The 21,546-nt window shown below is 40.7% G+C and overlaps 1 long non-coding RNA gene across 1 annotated transcript in view; it reads right to left on the reverse strand.

Annotated features, from left to right (window-relative positions):
- Window positions 1-21,546, reverse strand: part of LOC116444339 — a 399,973-nt gene that overhangs the window by 179,639 nt on the left and 198,788 nt on the right. Inside the window, exons 7-9 of the long non-coding RNA XR_004240279.1 lie at window positions 15,490-15,678; window positions 9,596-9,811; window positions 2,065-3,648 (exon numbers count right to left, since the gene is read on the reverse strand). This is a non-coding gene — a long non-coding RNA (uncharacterized LOC116444339). The remainder of the gene's footprint in view (window positions 1-2,064; window positions 3,649-9,595; window positions 9,812-15,489; window positions 15,679-21,546) is intronic.

The raw sequence follows: 21,546 nt of genomic DNA on the forward strand, positions 1-21,546 counted from the left end.
TTTTTTTTTTTTCTTGCAGAAGGGTGTTAGAAAACAGATTACAATTTCATGCTTCGAATGAAAATATAAAACAGGGCGGAGGAAAATATTTAAGTTACAGCATGAAAATATCATAAGGGTTTGCTTTTCATGTTTGTTTTTAATTATATGAGCCTGGAATCCCATTTGATGGTCCCTGAGACACACACACTCAAAGGCCACTGGTAATCTGTTTACAAGGCATGATGTTAGGGTTCTTTTTCTGCTGCTTGCTCCTTTGTTCCCACCCAAGTCATGTCTCACTAGCCTTGACTAACCTTCAACTCTGTAAGTCTGATACATCACATTTACTCTCTGGTGTGCTCTGTAAACCTTGATACCCCCCTATAAATGGGAAAACATGACTCCACTGTAATTTCTTCCATTTGTAGGAAGATGAATGTCTATGGCATCAATGTTTCTTGGCTCTCTGACAGCAAAGCTGTCACCTCCTGATCTGAGGCAAGTTTTAATGACGGAAATTGGTAGTGTTTTCTGACTTGGTACTCAGAGAGAGGCATTAGTGAGACAGAGCTCCAAGTACTTTTTGATTAGTGCATTTCTCCAGGCAAGAGTCTGACTGAGTAGTAATTTCCAGGCTGAAGCCCTTTGGACCACAGGGGCATCCTTTACCCGTCAGAATAAAGTCAGTGGCAACCAATTCCTTGACATCAGTGGGCTGAGACCTTTCAAAACTCTGTTTCATAGAAAGGATACCTACAATCAAGTCAAATACAATAAACCAAGACCAACTGAGAGCCTAATTTTGATGAGGTTTCTTATTAGACCAAGACTTCTGCACCTTTACATTTGACAATACCTGTACTTTGTGGGAAAATAGCATTAGAGAGCCTATCTGTAAATCAATATTTACAAATACAAAAAACCCTTACGTTTCTACTCCTGAAAAAATGCACAGTTGAGGTAAAAAAGTTCCACTTTTTAAAACATGCAATACAGGGGCAACTCTACCAGTTGAGGTCAATCTTACTAATTTTAAGAGAAAGATAGTGCAGCTCACTTCAGCCTACATTTCTCTCATTTCGGTAGCCATGATACACAGCTTATTCAGACACGAGTGTAACTAATTAGTGGTTTACATGTCTTGCAAAGGTAAAATTCCTATAGATTTCATTGGGAAAATAACAACTCTTTTAAAGAATAGTACTACTGGTCCTTTGCACCAAGGAAGTCATTGCAAATTTTAATCTCTGATAAATACATGAGTTTTTCTCATAAAGGACCATGGTAACAGAGTAGACAAGATATAAATACTTTATTCTTCTGAGGTTTTTTTACTGCATTTTTATTTATGCATTTTCTAAGGTAAAATATATACTGTGCAAAATCCTTTACAAGCCTATTTAGCATCTGTTCCATACAGTCTGTAAAAGCCTGTATAATTTTCTTGCTTTATGTATGTATCAATGCTTTACAGAGTTTACTGGACACATTTCCAAAACCAGAAATCTATGATTCTACTATAAATATTTGTTCCACTTTTCTGTAAATAACAACAGCTTTATACTTTCGTGTAACTGAATAAATCACTGCTGAACCCCAGGGAAAAAAAAAAATCAAACAAAAACAAACCACAAGGCTCAATCAAAGTAAATACTCACTACTTTCTGTAGAAAATAGAGACAATGGTCAGGTTTGTTAGTGGGTGGAGTTTTTTTTACATTAAAATAGATAACTTAGAAAGAAATGCTTTTTGGCTTCAGATTTTTAAAATTCTGACATGAAAATGCAGCCACAAAACCTTCTCTCACAAAGCAATTTGATTTCACTTAAAATTTCATCTTTGAAAGCAGTTGTCAGTATATTGTGAGAGACTGTGTAAGTCAAAACCTGCTGAAAAAAATATTAGGAGAATAAAGAAAAAATTCTTGCTTTTGTGTCCTCCCAGCTTGACCGTATTACAGAATCGAGGTGCAGGAGCTGTCACACGAGCTTCTGTGTGCTGTGATGTGCTGCACAGATTTCTCCACTAATGAGAAGCCATGAGCACACTCCCATGTCCTGCTGCATTTTACTCAGCCTCACCTCTTTGCAAGGATCTCTTCTCATCATTTCCCAGCAGCAATTTCTTTCTTTCACAGAGGAGGATGGAGACAGCTTGGTGGGTGTTTGTGGGTGTATGGCTTCTGAAAGCTGTATGTCGTAGAGAATAATACTCAGCTGCTTATCTTCACTGTCTCAGTCACTTTTTAAACAATATGTACTATAACTTAGGGAGGTACAAAGATAATGGTGTGAAAAAAAAAAATAAAAAAGAAAAGCTCCAGTGCTGGAAGAAGAATATAAATATCACAGACACTGAACATACAATACTTGAAGAAATAACATGCACGCCTGACAACATGGACAAGTTGTGTAAGCCTTCTCTTAGGTCTGAAGAGTAACTGAACCCCAGTAATTCAAGGAAAACATATGGAACCTCAATCCCCATCTTTTGTTCTCATCACTAAACTTCAGATTTTAACATCTGATTTCAGCAGATGACTTCAAATGACACAGTAATCCCTGTGTGTTTGTGTTTTTTAAAGTGAAAAAGTACCAAGGGAAGCTACAGAAGGAATCCCTTCTGCCTTTCATGGGCCTTTAGCTCAAGCACAGGCTGCAGATGTAAAATGAGTCAGCTCTCCTCAAGCAAGACAGGGCTTTGAGTTCTTTCAGAGAACAATGCCTTGTAGGTATTGTTGTAGGTCAGTCCTGCCAACACCCCTCTTTCTAGGGAGCAGCAAAACCCAGTTTTGCTTTTACAGCCAAGAAGCCACCTGCTAGCACTTCCTTGCCTGTCACCCACCACTGCTCCCTGAAATTTGCAGTTTTGAATGAGAGATGAACAGACCCAAGAAGTTCGGCCTTCCCCACTGCTCTGACCTGAAGAAGGAAGAGCTACCCTGGACCAAGCTGTATGCTGCTTTGCTGCTAGTTCTCCAGGCAAAAACATTGCAGGAGAGCTCTGGCACCGCATGACTGGACCACAGCCCCAGTACTCTCACTTTGAAAGAACTCAGGTCTGAACTTCCATGGCTTTTGGGATGCATTTAGAATCATTAATGAATTTCAGGTTTGTGGTTTGTCAGCTCCCCTTCTTTGAGCTACTACACAGGATGCCATTTCTCAAAACTTGCTGTGCTGCTAAGCAGCTCCCTGACTGTTTCTCCCCAGAGCCTGCTTCCAAATAGGAAGTAGGACAAATATGTAGGACAAATATGAATTTTCCCATAGATGGAGCACAAGAAGGTTCAAAAAGGCTTAGCTAGAGGCTCCCACAAAGGCTGTCATGGGAGATATATGGCGGAGTGTATAGTATTAAAGCTGTGAAAGCTGAAGCCTGTTCCAGCATCAGCTGAGAGGTCTGCCATACAACGGATGGCACATGTATGTGGGAAAAATGGCTGAGCAAATGTTCTCTGGCAGACCTCACCAGTGCAGTTTAAGATCTCACCTCGCTTACTGGCCATAACACATCACAGCTGACACACCTGGTGGCTCAGGCAAGCGCTCCCAATTTGTTTTAATTCAGAGTAACACAGATTCATTTAAATCACACAGCACTGAAGCAGATCAGAAATCTTGCAGAGGTTTGAGACACCACAACTGTGAGGACCGGCATCCTTCCTGAAAGGATAAGAAAGGAAAGGTAAGGTGCAGATAGCGGTACAACTTCAGAACTCCCAGGGGACCCACAGGAGTACCTTGTGTAGACCCTAAAACATCAGGGTCAAATAGTGTTGCAGGGAGCTGGAGTTTGTCCAAAGAAGGGCAAGAAAGCTGGTGAAGGGTCTGGAGCACAAGTGTTATGAGGAGCAGCTGAGGGAGCTGGGGTTGTTTAGCCTGAAGGAAACCTGATTATACCACATTTCGACTAGGAAGTCCCTAGCAAAACTCATCTGAGAGAGAAGAGGAAATAAAGCAATAATCTACTAGGTGAAGACTGGCCACTGCTGCCAGTGAATGATCTGTAATTCCCTGTGTCCCAAAGAGCCTCCATTTGGTGCCAAGTTCCATGAGATGGGCTGGGTTTGTTTAGCTTCAAAAGAGCCCTTGGAGTTGTTACTCCTAACATCACAGTTCGCCTTTTAAGGTTATAATAAAATCATTAAACAAGCAAGTGATTCTGGCCTCCCTGCAAGATAGGAGGCTTCTTTTCTGCCTCCTGTCCTCAGCCCCTTCTCCACAGATTGCTATTTTACTTTCATTTCTTGCCTTCCTGTTTCCTGTTGAATCACACTGTGAGAAATAAGTGGTTTGTGATCTCTTGTATTTTTCTTCTCAACTTTTCTTTCAAAGACGCAAGAACCACATGAAAAAAAAACCCCAAAACAACTCCTTCAGAGAAGATCAGTTTCACATGTTATGAACTGTAGGACAAGGTTTAAAGAGAAAAGGTTCTTCACAAAGCAAAGAAATTGCCATCCACCCTGCAAACAGGAGGTCACAGTCTTCCTCTGTGAGACAGTCTTCCCACAGACCTTCACAGAGGGAAAAGACCAGTTTAACCATCTCTCCACGAAGTTGAAAGGGAGAAGAAAAAGTTGTTTTACAGACCCAAGTAAGGATAAAATAAAGGGTTCGCATGAAATTCAACTACGAGATACAGACTGGAAGATACAGACTGGAATAACGCTCCCTCCCTGCACAAAGCACCTGAAACTCAGGAGACCCCAGATGAAGAAGTGTTGCCTTTGTTTGAACAGTTAGCTTTTCACAACTCTAGGGTGAATTTTTCCAGTAGATTGTTTGGGGGTTTGGTTAGGGATTTTTCGAATGTTTGTAAACTTTCAGTGTTTAAAACAATTCTATGTCAAGAGTTTCCATGGCTGAACTATATAGTTTGTAAAAAAAATACTTGAATTTCTTTAGCCTTCATGAGATAGTTTTTAGTCACTCTAATACTTGAAGCCCTGGAAGAATCATAGAACAATTGTTCTCTGCCAAAATCTCATTTCACAGTCCTCCAGCCATTGCTTTTCCAACTTGAAAAATCCTAAAGTGCTTGATCACTCCCTGTGCTGAGGGTCTTCCATAATTTGATTGTCCTTGATATGTGTAGAAATCCCTCTCCTTAAGAGTGGGTTGTCAAAATATGTCTTTTGGAATTTTTTCCAGTAATGTTACTCAAATATAAGGCTGACAGAAATACAGTGTTCAAGATGTGGGAGGCATGAATTTATACAGTGCTATATAATGACTTCTACCTTGGTACCTACTCCTTCATAATAATTCCTAACCTTACATCTGCTTTCAGAACTGCTACTGATCATTAACCTAATGTTGAGATATCACTATTTCAGCCCCAACCTCTCCCTCTTGAAAGACTAACCTAAAGCTGATGACCCATTACTAAGTGTGCAGTTAGGATTGGGGTTTTTTTGTCCCCAGTATCCTTCACTTTGGGTGCTTGGGTCCTTTTTACCCTGAATTTGATTTTTTTTACTATCCAACCACCCAGAATTGTGACATAATGACATTGCTCCCAATTCACAGGTAAGAAACAGAAGAATGAAGATTATACAGGGATTTCAAAAGGGCAGAGGGCAAAATATGGGTCAGCCACATCCTCACTTTTCCTCAATGTGAGAAAGCCCTATTCTTCTCAAACTCCTTTGATGTTCCTGTACACCCACAGTGCTTGAGGGGATCCACACAAAAGCAGCTATTTCCCTTTGCTTCCAGCACTGGGAAGAATGTATACAAAAGGGAAAAAAAAGCCCCACAAGTAAACACAGGGGTGGAAGATGAGATCTGAGAGATTTTAAAGATGGAAGGACAGCCAAACAAGTCCTTAAAGTGCCAGAAATTGGTTCCAAGGAGAGGCATTTATGGCCTTAATACCAAGATGTTCAAAAACATCTGTCAAAGCACTTAGTCAAGTTAAATCTAAAGAATCACCTTTTTTGTAACCAGCTGGCTGATGAATATGAAATAGGGAATATGGAGTCACTTGAGCCACAGGAAGGAGACATAACTGGGATGAGGAGACCAGGAGAGGGCTCTGAAGGTGAGAATTTGGTGTTCTACCAGCAGGAGAGCAGGTGTGTGCTCATTGCCAATGTCCCTGGCAAGGCTGCAGTGGGCTGGTATGAGCCCCCCAGCTACGAACAGACAGGAAACCTGCTCCTGCAGCCTGGCCATGGGGAGATCAGCAGCTGTGCTGGTCTGGTGCTGCTGCACACCTTTGTGAAAAATCATCAGCTTTTAATATTGAAATTAATCTTGCTGCTGGCCCAGCTTCACGTTCAAAACCCCCTTCAGATACAGAGCTACAAAAGATGTGACAGCATTTGGGGAAGTAATTGAAAACGCTGCTGCCTGGACACAGGTTCGGGAAGCATATGGGCAATATCCTGCAAATAATTTCCATTTATAGCTGTTATTTCAGACCAGATCTTATGTATGTAACTGCAGCTTCTATTAGCTCCCTTTTTCTCCTACCTTCTCAAAACTTCCCATCTGTTTGGCTCTCAGATTAACTGGGCATTTTACCACAATGGGAAAGCTCCTCCAATCTATTATCTTGAAGGGAAATTTAGTTAGTAAATCAGATTTTCTGGGCTGCATGTTAACTCTTAGTTTTCTGCAGTTTACTATGATTCCCTGCAAAACAAGCTGCTATATGCCACACATGGAGACAGCCATGAGATTTCAGGATGTGCAGGTGTCTGTCTGAGACAGATGCCGAGGAGCAGCTACCCAGACATCTGCTGGGAGAGCAATATAGCTGGCTGTGAGCAGTCCAGGAGACTTTTAGAAGGTGTTAAGAACAAATTTCTTGTCCAGGTGTTGCACAAACCAACCAGAGGAGAAGCACTACTGGACCTGTTGCTCATCAGTGCAGATGAGCTCATTAGTGGGGTTAAGACTTTGACGTCATCTACCCAGATTTTATAAGGCCTTTGACAGGGTCACACATGATACCTTTATCTCCAAATTGGAGAATCATGGGTTTGAATAAAGTGGATAAGGAATTGGCCTGGTGGACAAAACCAGAGGATTGTGGTCAACAGCTTGATGTCCAGGTGGAGGCTGGTGAGAAGTGGTGTCCCACAGTGCTCTGTCATTGTACAGGTGCTAATACCTTTATCAGTGACAGAGAACGTGAGATTGAGGGCAAATTGGCAAATTTGCAGATGACACAAAGCTGAGCAGTGCAGTTTACACAACAGAAGGAAGGGGTGCCAGCCAGAGGGACTTGGACAATCTTGAGAAGTGGACTCATGAGAACCTAATGGAGTTAAAAAGTGCAAGTGCAAAGTGCTGCACCTGGGTCAGGGCAATCCCAGACAGTATGGACTGGGAGAACTCATTAAGAGCAGCCCTGCAGACAAGGACTTGGAGGTTTTGGTGGATGAAAACTGACATGAGCCAGTAGTGCATGCATGTGGCCCAGAAAGCAACAGCATCCTGGGCTATGTCAGAAGAGGCAACGCCAGCAGGTAAAGGGAGGTGATTCTGCCCCTCTGCTCCACTATGGTAAGACCCCACCTGGAGTACTGCATGCATGTCTGGGGGTCCCCAGCACAAGAAAGACAGGAATTCGCCGAAGCAAGCCCAGAGGGGGCCATGGAGAAAATCAGAGGGCTGGAGAACCTGTCCTATGAAACAAGATGACGGAAATGGTATTGTTCAGCTTGGAGAAGATAAGGCTCTGGTGAGACCTTAAAGCAACCTTCCAGTACCTAAAGGGGTCTTATAAATAAAAGGGAAAGCCACTTTTTACACGGACAGGGAGTGGTTTTATATTAAAGGAAGAAATATTTAGTATAGATGTTATTAAAAAATTCTTTACTTAGAGTGCAGTGAGGCACTGACAGAGGTTGCCAAGAGTAGCTGTGAATGCCCCATCACTGGAAGTGTTCAAGGCCAGATTGGATGGGGCTCTGAGCAACCTGATCTGGGGTGGTATCCCTGCCCATGGTAGGGGGCTTGGAACTAGATGATTTTTAAGGTCCCTTCCAACCCAAACCATTCTGTGATTCCATAAGCCCTGGTACTATATGGCAACTGCAGTCCAGAGTAAAATTGAATCTATCGTATCGCTGGCTTCTTGATCACAACCATTTTTCAGAGCTGAACTAAAGGCTCTCTCCAGGCAGAGAAATTTCTTTCTTGCTTGTAGGCATGTTTATTAAACTGTTTGTTGGACAAAACCAGGGATGTTGAATATTTTCTAAAGAATACAAGCAAAAACCCACAAGCAACAAAAGCTCTGTATTATCCATACTGGAAATTCCTATCAGGGACTCAATCTAGCCCAGGACAGAAATAAGATTAGTAGCAGATTCTCATGTCTAGAGGCAGACAAACACTTGGTTGGAGAAGAGCCCAAGGGCTTAACTAAACTGACTGAAGTAAAATAAAAGAGTCTTGGGAGACTCTGTGAGTTTGGGCTACACTCCATTTTGAGTTTCCTGCTGTGATTTTTGTCATGGTGCAAAATTTATGCTGCTCTCATACTCATCGTCAAGGGAAAAAAATTGCTTTCATAACCAGAAGTGCCTTCTGCTACATCTGCCTCCTGTGGCAGCACACAGCTGCCCCAAGCCTATGAAATATATTGCTGCCTCTTTTTCAACTTGTGCAGTGGATTCCCTGACTAGGGAATGTTTCTTCCTCGTGTGCGCAGTCTGACAGAATAAGACTTTGAGACTCTTTCAGCACGAGCTCCAGTGGTGCCTACACCCTGAGACAGAGGCTGTGGCACAGTCCCTTCCAGACTGCACACCAGCTGATTTGATTTTCTATGTAACATAGCCTAGAGGAGCCACCTATGGCCCAGAACTCCAGACAATAATTAAGTTGTTAGTGGGTTGCCCCAGCATTACAGTAATTGATGATTAAAGTGTGTACAGGACACCACTGAGGCCTGGCACGCGATGAGGCTGATCAGTTGCTCTCCTCCAAAGCCACACCAGTGAGCAATTTTGTTCCATGCATTGTTCCAGGATGTTAACAGCTTCCCTGTTTCCTAATCAGCTGGGGCAATTTACACAGTCTCTGGCTGTGTTTTACATCAAAACTCATTTGATTCTCTGGTATGTTGCAATGCTGCTGGAGACAACCATCGTTCAAACGTGCTTTCCACACACATCATGCTCCTTCTTTACCAGTTTTAGATTAAAAGGGCAACACACAGCTGTGTGTGCTAATTAAGAAAGTCCTTATATATTACACTCAGTTTTGTTTCCCAATTCTCTTAACTTAACCCAGAGATGATATAGTAAAAGATTGATAATGAGAACAGTATCACTGAGCATGGGTTTGAGATGGAAATGATGAGATTTTGTCCTGTCTAATGCAAGCAGACAGACAGGAATCTGAACACCAGCTTAACCCAGCACTAGCTGATCTTTTTACATACCCAGAACACAGAAGGAACTTGTGACATTGCTGTGGGTAAACTTCTATTGCTACTTTATAGCTCACCAGCTCAGAACTTATGTCTGATAACAAAGACCTCAGATGGGAGGGGGAGATCTCCTTCATTCTGAAATACTGCCTAATTGGGACTGAAGTGCCTCATGACATACCCCAAGCAAATGCATTTGTATCAATAAATGCTTACCCATAGGCAGATGGCTGGAATTGCACAGTGGGAGTCCTTCTTGTAATCTGCTGCCACTAAGAGCCTTTTGAGTCGGATCCAAAACCTCTTCAAGTCAATGGGAGTTTTTTCAATTAACTTCAATAGCAGTTGGGTAGGATCCAGAGAATTAAGTGACCCTAGAGATGTATTCCAGGGGGGAATTTCCAACTCCTTTGGGGTTTTTTTTAGGCAGGTCTGAAACAAGAGAAGCTTAGTTTAAATTTTCAGAAATTCATGTTACAGGAATATCCTATTCCTGTTGAAGTGAGAGGAAATTTTGCCATTTATAAGAATTTATACTTATGACTGCCATTTACTCTACCCCAGGAATTTTAGCTCAGAAAACTGTTCAGATTGTCAAGCAGATTCTTTCAGTACCGAACAAGCAAGGCTAAAAATAAGTACTTAATCATTGCTCTTGAAATGCCCCCTAAAACTTCTCTAGTATCTGGAAACTTTCCACCACTTCATTTCTTGGGGGTTTATAGCAACCCTACCTATGAGATCTATTAACAACAGCCTTTCCATTCCTCCCACGCTTGAACTATTTTAAGACATTCTGCAGTTAAGCTCAAGTCCCCATAAGTTTTGTGTTAACCTGGTCTACACTTCTCAGATGTGGAGTGTGGCTATTTCCTGGCTTGGTTTTACTTCTGACAGAACAGAAAGACTTACTAAGTACTGCTAAGAGCTATGTCATGGCCTGCTGACAGTAATGCAGCTTTGACAAATTTATGTGCAAAAAAAAAAAAAAAAAGCAGGGGGGAAAGCTTGGTCAATGGTGAGCAGAATCAAAATGGTTCCTCAAGGTGACAGCCCACAAAAATAAAAGTAAAGCCTGTGCTGAAACCCTGTCAAACGGGATACTCTGTCTCCCACTCCTGCTGGGGAAGAAGGGGATTGTATTCATTGGAAAGGAATCCTCAGGGGGGCAGGATATTGGGCAGCAGGATACACAGGTGTGCTAAGGATGCAGTCAACAGAAGGGGGGTGTTTAGGGAGCTTCTACCCCTCCACTTACCTCATGTCCTCAATTGCTGCACCTTCTGACGTGCTAAAGCTAAAGAGGTGCCTGGATGATTATTCCGTATACAGCTAAAAGAAGCTAATCCGTGCTGATAGAGAGGTGTATACACCAAATCAGTGATCTGTTTTTGTATCTGGTTTTGGTTTGACCTGAAAAATTCCAGACTGTCTTGGCTTTGGAAAAATGAGTCTCTTATTTCTTCCCAATCCCAAATTTTCCTTTTATTTATAAGTAGAATACTCAGAATACTCAAATTGAGTCATTTGGATTTTTTGAAGAGACAAAATGCTTTAAAAATTCTCTTTTAAAGAGTAAGAATTTGAGGGTTTTTTTGTTGTTGTTTAACCTGAATGCATATACTGTCCATTTTTCCTTTGTAAACTTCTGGAAAGCCTGCACAATCCTCTGGCTGGAAATGGTAGGTCGTGCCCACTTCTTCCTCAAGCCCACCTTTGTTCTGTGCCCTCCACAGGGAGAAGCACTGCCTGGGAAAGACCCATGGGAGACTCTGTGGCCGCAGATCCAGTAACAAGACCCCTACAGACCTCTACCAATTTGAGATTCTCCATCAGTTCAAGTCCCTTCTGCCTATTCAAGGCTAAAGTATTAACAGAATTGCTAATACTTTAAAGTATTAACGGAAGAAGTTAATATTCTGTTTCCTGATGTTCTCAGTGATATCATAGTCCTGGCTCACAAGTATCTCTGTAACGAGTTCCACAGAATCTAAACCTGAACATTCCTAGATGTGTGATGATAGACAAAAAGGCCCAACTTTGCAAAGAGTCAAACACTAAAAGGAGATTCTTCTGGAAGGCCATTTTATCTTTCACTTGCTTGTCCAGTCAATCTCATCCAATCTTCCAAACCGTGTCTGAGTGATTGGATATATTTCTGTGCTGTAAACACAGGACAAAGTCAGCGTAAAAATCTAGCCATCAAGCTAGCTAGTTTGAAATCTTTTTCTGTATTTTGTGTTGACTGGAATGAGAAATAATTTATTTTTGGAGTACCAGATCACAGAAATAAATTTCTAAAACAAAACTCCTGCCCAACACAATTATTATTCAACTCATTTTAACAATTCGATAAATGCAGTGCAATGACTTCCGTTAGCTATTCTCCCAGCCAAGGTCTCTTACATCATTAAATATTATTGAGTTGGGTCTGCCATTTTGCTTGAAATTATGCGCCTGGCATTTTAGTCTATGGCCATAAATGCTGGAAATGTCAGTTATATAAGCATCCATCTTTTTCACTACTGTCTCCCATCAAACGTTAATGGTAGGAGCCTTAATCCATTCTACACAGTCCCAGATATCTACATTTGCTAGGAAAGGATCTGTAACAGAGTGCACTGACAACTCACAGTAAGTAATTACTCTCAGAAATATCTCAGTAAACTCAATTTGCTCCCAGAGGTCTTTTAAATTATATCTCGTTAGAGTGCAATGTTTTTTCAAATGACAAGGTCACACAAAAAAGCAAAACTCTATTTTATTTTTATCAGAGCTTTACTCCCCCCACCATAAAACTGTTATAACACATAATTCCAACCAGATAGAGATATTGTGTTTTACTGTTGGAGCCCAGGAAAGCCATAAAGCAAGCAGAATTGTTGTTTACAGTCACAATAAATTTGGAATATCGTAGAGCATTCTAGGTGAGGCAAACACATCTACTGATGTCAGCTGAGTGGGAGGAAGTAATTTTTTATTATTATTTTTTGAACTTTGCTGGTAAAATAAATTTATTTTGGATTTACACTAAAAAACATCTCATGAATCAGAAAAGATTCATCTCAAGCTATATTAATATAGCAGAACATACACTTTATCTCATCACCCTACTTATCTGCCTTGGTGCCTTTACAGCAAGAGGTTATACAAAAGCAACATGGATTATGTAGTTGACCAGCACTTCTAATTTTATTACAAGTCCTGATAGATAGCATTCTTTCTTATAATCCCAGTTTATGAAGCCATGTAATTAGGAAAGTAAAAAAATTACGCTACAAAAGCAGCAACATGATTGCATTTTTTGTAGGTAGAAAAGTTGCATCTTGTATTAATAGAGATTTTAATTTAACCAAAGAGGAGGTAGAAGCACTCAAGCAGACTCTTCATTAAGTATATCCTTAATTTTGTTCTCATTTGAAAAACTACACCTTTAAGTGAATATGCGCTTTTATTCTTAAATCCAAGTTATCTGGAACATTAAAAGAGTACTCCAATTTGAAACCGAGCAGCACTGGTATATCTTAGCAAGTAACTACCTCCAAAGAAATTCTCCAAGGAATTCAGAGGATAGGAGTCTGCCATCACGGAAAATGCAGAGCCCAGTTTGAGAGCCACTATGCAGGGGATGGGATACACCATCATTCTGCAAGCAGGGGTAAGCCCAAGTCTTTCCATAAATGTACCTAAATGAACACACTTACTCATAGCAGAAGTCAAAAAGGCTGAAATAATTTTGGAAGAGTAGATGTTCCGCATAGTAGGTTTTTTTAATCCTTCTTGTTCATTAGTATATTGTGCAGGAGTCATCTGGGAGACACTTGCAGGAAATTTAATGGACATAGCAGAAAGACTGTCATAATAGTCAAGAAATATTCTAAGCAGCACTTTTGATTCTATAAATGCCACCATCTTGTGTTTGAATTATTTCCATTTTTTTTAATATGACAATCACAGGCTGAGAATTGCAAAAGGATACCTCCAACTGACAACCGTCTTACCATCTTTCCCAGAAAGTTTACCTTCTCTAAGCTCTGCCGATGAAAATAGGAGCCAACTTCTGACAAGGGATCTTCTCATGTTATATTTCCTTGCGTTGGCTTAGTCAAGACAACATATAAGGCAAATACCCAAATTAATGCTTAAAAGTATAAACCTCAAAGCTATAAATTTAGCTTGAAACTGGAATAGAAAGACTGGAAAACCTTGTTTGAAGGTTTTTGAGAGTGAAAAAATTAAATTAATAAATTAATTTGCACCAATTTGATGGAAACTGAAATGTGAGCTTTCCAAGCACACCACAACTCAACTGTGTGTCGATAACACGAGCTCAGGCAAAAAAAGCACCCAGCACTTGTCCTTCAGACTCTCAGTGGGCTTTCTGAACCTGGGTTTTGCTGCTCAGTTTCTGTCAGCTATAAACCCATACCTCCCCGACAGGGGAGGGTGCAAGGACTTGAATAAAATCTTGCTGACATGCTGTGACTGCCTCTTGCTGCTACGATGGCATCTGCTGTTATTTGCTGCAGGTAGTAAGACATAACCTTATCCTGTTTCCTCAGAGCCAGTAGTGGCTGAAATACAGAAGAGTCTGTGTATGCAGGGGAGGGTGGAAGGACTCAGCAGAGAATTAAAACTTTGTCTTAAAGGTATCCTTTTAGAGGTGGTTAAGGGAATATAAGGGTGCCCCCTCAGGTGATACAGTGCTATCTGTTGAGAATATTTTTCAGATGGGCTCTCTGGACAGGTTATGCCAGTGAGAATTACGAAATCCTCTTTGAATAGGACAATGACAGAGTCAGGAGCTGGGCTGAGAAAACAGTTTCTCCTCTCCCAGTATTTCTCTGATCTTCACTAAGGATTCATGTCTATGAAGAAGCTTGTGGATACAAAGGCTCAGACTAGTATTTAAGGTATGTCCACTCTCTAAAAATACCCTATGAAGAACCAGAAGGCAGCTGCTTGGGCAAAAAGCAGAAATCACAGTGGAAGAAAGCATCTTTCTCCTTCCGAGTTCTCTCTGTATATCAGGGCACAAAGACTTGGGGCTTTCTGTCCTTCCATCCCACACACATGACAGTGTCTGTGAATTGCTTGGTGCAACAGTAAGTCATCCAAGAGAAAAAAGACAGAATAGAAAATTAAAAGTTGCCAGCAAAGAATGTATAGATATAAGGTCATTTCCTGTACCTTATCCTATTGAGAGTACAATTTGCATTATCAGCAAATACTGTCCCAATCTCACCCCTTTTCAGCTCTTCTATGTAGAACAGCCTTAACAGAGTAAACACCTCCAAAGATTAATTTTAACAATGTCTGACCAAGCTACCCTGCTCAAAGCTTCTCAGTTGCTGAACTGCATGCTGACAACTCAGCAATGATTCAGACTGTTCAATAAAGCCTCAAATAGGTCAAATCTGCCATTGATCTGCATCAGGTAACTTCATGAATTGAAGTTTACACCCCTGCAGATGTGGTCCACCTGACTTCATGAAGAGAGTCTTTTTATTCCAGACATAAATTTGGCTATCAACAATAGAGGTGCTTTGATTCATATCAGCTTGGAGTTTGATCCCATGACTGCAAAAGAGCTGAGCTAATTTATGTCACTGGAGAAAACTGGGACAAATGGCTATACCTGTAAAACCATAGTCTGAGCTCCCTCTTTTTCAAATATCAAACATTTCAAAACCAACTCATAGTCTGAATTCTCTTTATTTTTTTTTTTGGCCCAGTTCTTTAGAGAATACCCACAAAATCCTGATATATTTTAAGAAAGCTAGAACTAACTGATAAAAAAGTTAAACAAACATAATTGGAATCCAGATTTATCTCTTTCTGTGGAAATATGCCTTGTGATTGAATTTGCTCGAGTTTTTTGCTGAGTTTTGACTTTTAGCTCAGACCTTCATTTTGTCTTGCCCCAAACAAAATCAGAATTTTTCAAAGCCAAAATGAAAACAACAGATTCAAGCTCTGGACAATGACTTTGGCTTAAGGAGAACAAAGGCTTTAATAAAACCCACAGTTTTCAGTAGAAAAGCACTAAGATGGAAAATTTTCAGCTAGCCCTGCCAAATAACTGCATCCTTTCTTTCTGACATTTTTACCTGGCTGGTAACGCTTCACTCCACAGTGAATCCCATTGATTTTCTCCAAGCGAAGCGATGTCTGTGCAGTCAGCAATACCAGACACTGATGCCTGAGCCATGCCACCCTGGGAGAGCTGTCAAGTGATGCCAGGCTCTACAGACTCATGAGGTAGGATTTCCTCTTGGTTTCTTCTCTGCTTTCTAAAACTGAAGGTGAAGGGTTAGTAGTTCACCACTGCCTTAATTTATCCAAGCAGAAAAGACATTCCTAGTGCTTCTAAGGTCCTTCAGTTTATCAGACACATCATTCCTACTTCTGCAGGCTGTAATTTGAACTCAGAATAATGGGACTAATAATGAAAAAAGAGACATATGTGTTTCCATTTGCTTTTTCATTTAACTGAGTTTATAACTGGCAGAATATCCACAGGTCTTGATGGAGGTTCTCTGAGAGTATCCAGAGGATGGTGGTCTCAGTCTCCTTATATTTTGAAGATGTCTAGATCTTTAAATCTAGATCTGTAAATCCTTAAGTGTTCAAAATCAAGACTGAATATGTACTCTAAGGACTTTGAGTTAGTTCAGGTCCCAGTTGTTGGACTTGGAGCAGGATTCAGCGGTAAAATTTAATGCATTCTGCTCAGTTTAGAAGACCATCCCAGTCCGTTCTGCTTTAACAATGTACAAATCTATGCAGTGAGCAGCAGACGTAATCAAGCTTTGGCTACCCTTCCTCATTCTCCTGGTTGTATATTTTATTGCAACCCTACAGAGATATAAAAATTAAAAAAAAAAAAAACCAAAACAGGAAGCCTGAAATCAAAATGATTAGATGAAAAGCAAACAAAACAAACCAAATGACCAAAGCTGCTGCTTTATTTTTTCATTTTTACCTTTCCATCACTCCTGTTCTTTTTATTGTATAGATTCCAACTCAGAGCCTTTCAGAACCACCAGAAAACTGAAACTATCCTCTCTCTCAAAGCTCTACCACAAAAATCTAGGCTCTGCTGTCACTATGTCCCACTCAGACAAATAAGTCTTTCAACAGAGCATTTCGTCCTCCTTTTGCCATTCTCACTGTGACAATTCCCCTTAGGCTTTCACCAAATTGAAGGATGATCAGAATTTCTGTGGGGCGCTGTTAACAACTAAACACAGTGAGTATCTCATGATGCAGTTTTGACTGCTGCTTGTATTTCACAAGTCCACGAAGAAAGATCACAGCCAGCTTGTTACCCCTTTTCAACTCTCTGCATTAGTTAGAAAAGTCACTATCTTCATGACCATGTGGTGGAGAAAATCTGCCACAACCTGCAGCAGGGTTAGCTGCTATGAGTCAAAGCGGTTGGGGGAAAAGCCATAATGGGATTATTTTTCCCCTGATTTTCCACTAGCCAGCAGTGTCAGAGTCAGAGCAGTGGTCAGGCAACTGCCCACACAGCCACTTTCAAACAAATCACATTGACTTCTACAAAATTCAGAGAAAAATCTTTTTATTCCTACAAAACTTCATCCAGATTACAATCCCTCTACTGTAACTGGATGCTGACCCATAAACCACTACAAATGACGTTGAACTTGTGACACTTTGAGTTGCTATAGCTAAGAATGGGTTATCATGACTTTAATGACCAATAGGACACACAAAACATCATAAACTTTAAACAGAATGACAAAGCCAGTCTTTATCCTTTTAAATAATCTGCATTTTTTTCTAGCTGTCTTGTCTATTTTCTCCTTGCCAGCTATATTGAGGGGCCATAAAGAGAAGGGAATGAGAATAGCCAGTAAATTAAAGTGCAGGCAACTGAAAAGGTCGAAGGAGTATGCTTTATTATTGTCTGTCTCTGAGTATACGGCACGTCAAACTTCATACACTGGTCTTTCAAGAAAATAGAAACAATGAGAAATCAATCAACATGCTTTGGCTGTACTAAAAACTATGAGATTAAAACCAATCGCGTCTCAAAATACCTGCAGATATCAAGAAAAAAAACCTCTCTTTCTCTCCACTGCTTTAACAGATGGGAACTCATCTGCTAAGTTCAGAGGAACTGAACAATGGAAGCTTGCATCTATTTCAGCAGTGCTGCTGAAAAAAATGAGATTGCACCCTCAGCTGCAGGTTGCTCACTTTTTTCATCCTGCAGTGTATCAGCATCAAGGCACAGATCCACGGCTCAGGGTGAGTCTGCTATTGTTAATGGCTTTGTTGCATTCAGTTTCAACCAGCAGAGGAAAATATTTGATCTCAAATGGGATGTCTTGGCTTTCTGGCCCGCGCGTCTCAGGAGTACCTGGCATGGCCAGCACTGGTCTTTGAAAGGTGCATTAAGCCAGTTATCATAACACACAGCACACAGGACACTTTGGTATCATTAACTGAGTAAAAAATGACTGCTCCCTTACTGAGAACAGCCTGCCTGCTTTTAGTCCCTCAAACTGCAGCTGCAGAAGGACATGTTCCTTTAATTACTCAAGCAAATAATTCGAAACAGGGCTGGCCAGATGAAGTGCATTTCCAGAAATCTGCTAATTTTGAATGTGACTGTGAGTATAAGTATAGAAAAGGAATTAGAGGGTGTTGACAGTTTTGAAACATGTTATTTGTGATCAAGTCCACCAAACACTAATGAGACACAATATCTTGCCTGCAGCACAGGCTGATGTATTTTTTGTCACATAATTATATATTACTGTGGCAGAACGTATTTTCCACAATGATTTTCTTTCCACCTATCTATCTACCTATCATGGGGGAGTGGACCAGCAATTTGCAAAAAAACCCTGTGTTTAAAAGATGATAAAAAATAAGTAGTGTCTGGTCTTACAATTTCTCTTAAAAACCTGACTAAATTTCAAGCTCACTCATTCAGAATAAATACATTTTCTTCCACTTTTTCCTAGGGGACGATACGGAAGCTGCTTTCACGGCTGCTGGATTAATCACCACCATAATTTTGTTCTCTTACAGAATCAAAAACTACTGTATTTTCATGCTGTAACCACAGTCCTGTGGTCACAAAATGGCACCACTCTTGTGAGTGTTCAAGGGTGTGAAATGGCCAGAGAAGACGCCTGTAGCTGGTGTAGCAATTAAGTAGTTCTTACATCTCACCAGATTTCAAAGAGGATGAAGGGTCAGTCCTCAGACACACCACAGGGTCTCTTCCTTCACTTGGAGGAAAAAAGACACATGCAACTTTTATTATGCTGTTAAACACACTGTCTTTTGTCATACTTTGGTCAGATGCAGAGATAATTTCACCAAATTCTAGTCCCTATACAATTATTTTCCCCTCTCAGTTATTGCTGTGACAGATAATGAAATATCATTCAACAGCACAGTTCTGCACTAAGCCTTACTGAAAATGAACTAGCAATCTTGTCTCAAGATTAAATGCTTTGGGGATTTAACTCAGGAGAAAAGCTGTCTGTGGAACACACCATCCAAACCTGAGGGAGACACATCAGAAAGATAAAGCAGCACATAGATTTCTAGGGTAAGGAACATAAATCCTATAAAAAATCATGTTAGAAGTCGACCAGATTTTCCTGTAGTCCCATCTCAAAAAGCCTTTACACCAGTCTTTTCCAGCATGGGTCAACTCCCTCTTGGCCCTATTATCCTCAAACGTGCATCCAACAGGGAACACATCTATGAAGCTGCAGTATATTTCCTGGAGACTTTCACAAGTTTCTCTTTGTCCTGGGCTGTTATCTCCACATTACATAGAGTATGACAGTTCCCAGAAAGGATGCATGCCTTTACATCCAGAACTTGATATATAGCAGAGATAGAAAAACTCTTCTATATAGCAGAGATAGAAAAACTTACAGACCAGCACAGGAGGGATAAGGTGAATAGCAAGCAAAATGTCATTTTTGGGAAAAGGTTCCAAAAGGCATTTTTGTACTCTCTTTTGTATCTTAACAAAACTAGTCGACACATTCCATAATAACATATAAGGATCACAGATAAAAATATAAAATCTGGGTAATGTATGTTATATGTTTCTATAACTTATTAGCACATACATTGCAATTATGCTAAAAACACATGTATGTAACTTTTTGTGATGGGGAATAACTATTCATTCATAAAATTCTAGCTAAATTATGTCTTTGCAACCTCTTATCTGAATCACATCTGAACATCAAGCAGTGGTTTTTGTCCTATTAGACAAAAGAAAGTCTGGACTGATCATTACTCTAGGCTCTGCCACTGGCTGGCCCCAGGTAACAACGCTGGCCTTGCCATTCACCCTCATAAAGACCAGACCTTTGCCTCTTTGCTCAAGCTGCTCTTTCCAAACATCCCTTCTCTACTTCTTCCATCTGAAATTTAAATGCCTTGAACAGCCAACAGGACTTTTCTGGAGCTGCTGGTTACCCGTCCAAATGACTGAAAAGAAGAATTATCATAGAATGGTTTGGATCAGAAGGGACCTTAAAGATCATCCATGGGCAGGGACACTTTCCACTAGACCAGGTTGCTTAGAGCCCCATCCATCCTGGCCTTGAGAACTTCCATGCATGGGGCATCCACAGCTTCTCTGGGGAACCTATTCCAGTGTCTCGCCACCCTTATAATAAAGAATTTCTTCCTAATATCCAATCTAAATCTCTCTTCTTTGAATTTAAAAACATGATCCCTCATCCACTGTGTTCTGATAAAGTGGCCATCTCCAGCTTTCCTGTGGACCTCCTTTAAGTACTATAGCGCTGCTATAGGGTCTTCCCAGAGCCTTCTCCAGGCTGAACCACCCCAGCTCTCATCCTGTCCTCCCAGGGGAGGTGCTCCAGGCCCCTGATCATTTTTGTGGCCCTCCTCTGGTCCTGTTCTAACAGGTCCATGTCATTCTTAGGCTTGGGAACCCCAGAGCTGGATGCAGCCCTGCAGGTGGGGTCTCACCAGAGTGAAGTAGAAGGGCAGAACCACCTCCCTCAACCTGCTGGCCACGCTGCTTTGGATGCAGCTCAGAGTGCAGGTGGTTTTTAGGCTGTGAGTGCACATTGCTGGGTCATATTCAGTTTTCATCTACAGATTATCATTATTAATAATTAATCATACATTAATAATTATTACTATCAATATTTCATGATGCTACTGAGGGAGGACATAGTGAGTAATATAAAGTCAGTGTCTGCCATGACTGTTGCATACATTTTCTTCTTTTAATTTGAATTCTAGCAGGGTAACAAGGTGATAGGAGTTAGTGGTATTCCTAAATAAATGATGAATCAAGAGCTTCCATTGGGTAAACTGTAGAACAAACTGTGTTCAGCTCTTTCCCTACCTATTTATGACCTATAAAATTGGCTTTATTCCCCTGTATGAAAAAGATCAGCTCACAACCTCTCTTCCTTTTGGTTCAGGGTTGGCAGGAGATCATTGAAGGCTATGAACCAATAGGTCACAGAAAGAGAAAATCTGAGGGGAAATTCTCCCAGCCTTAACTGGTTGGAATACAAATTCAATTCTAGCCCAGCAATTAAAGCTTTAATTTTATCCCTTTGAAATCCTTCACTTGGTATTTGTCAGATATTTGCAGAAAGTTACCTTCTTCGGACTGAGCAGATTATCAGAGACTGCTAGAAAGAGACTGAACTTAGAGCATGGCTTCTAACAGAACTTTCTACTCTCTTCCTATTGAGTTTCTTGTCAGTCTGTGACTCGTATTTATCTTCTTTTCCTGCTTAATAAAGCTGCCATACTTATGACCGAAAATGCTAGGAAAGGCTTTGGTCTAATCAAAGTAAATCCCCTTTTCAATCTCCTTTGCATAGGCAGTTGTTCATCAGCAGAAAGCAGAGCTGGAGAACATGGCTGGGGAAGAAGAAAAGAAAATGTGTTTCCACTGGCTCCCAGGAAGCTGATTTTTACCAATATATTATATCCTGTTGCAAAAGGCTTCCTCACCGATCACAAATGATTTGTCCTTGCTGGTTGTAATCTAAATACCCAGATGTCCTTACTGAAGAGCCATTGCTGTATATACATTTTCCATCTGGGGCACCCATGGGGTTTTCTAGAAGACAACAGGTGAGAAACAAACACGCTGAAAAATG

This window comes from Corvus moneduloides, chromosome 5, assembly GCF_009650955.1.
Source record: "Corvus moneduloides isolate bCorMon1 chromosome 5, bCorMon1.pri, whole genome shotgun sequence".
NCBI classification, from domain to species: domain Eukaryota; kingdom Metazoa; phylum Chordata; class Aves; order Passeriformes; family Corvidae; genus Corvus; species Corvus moneduloides.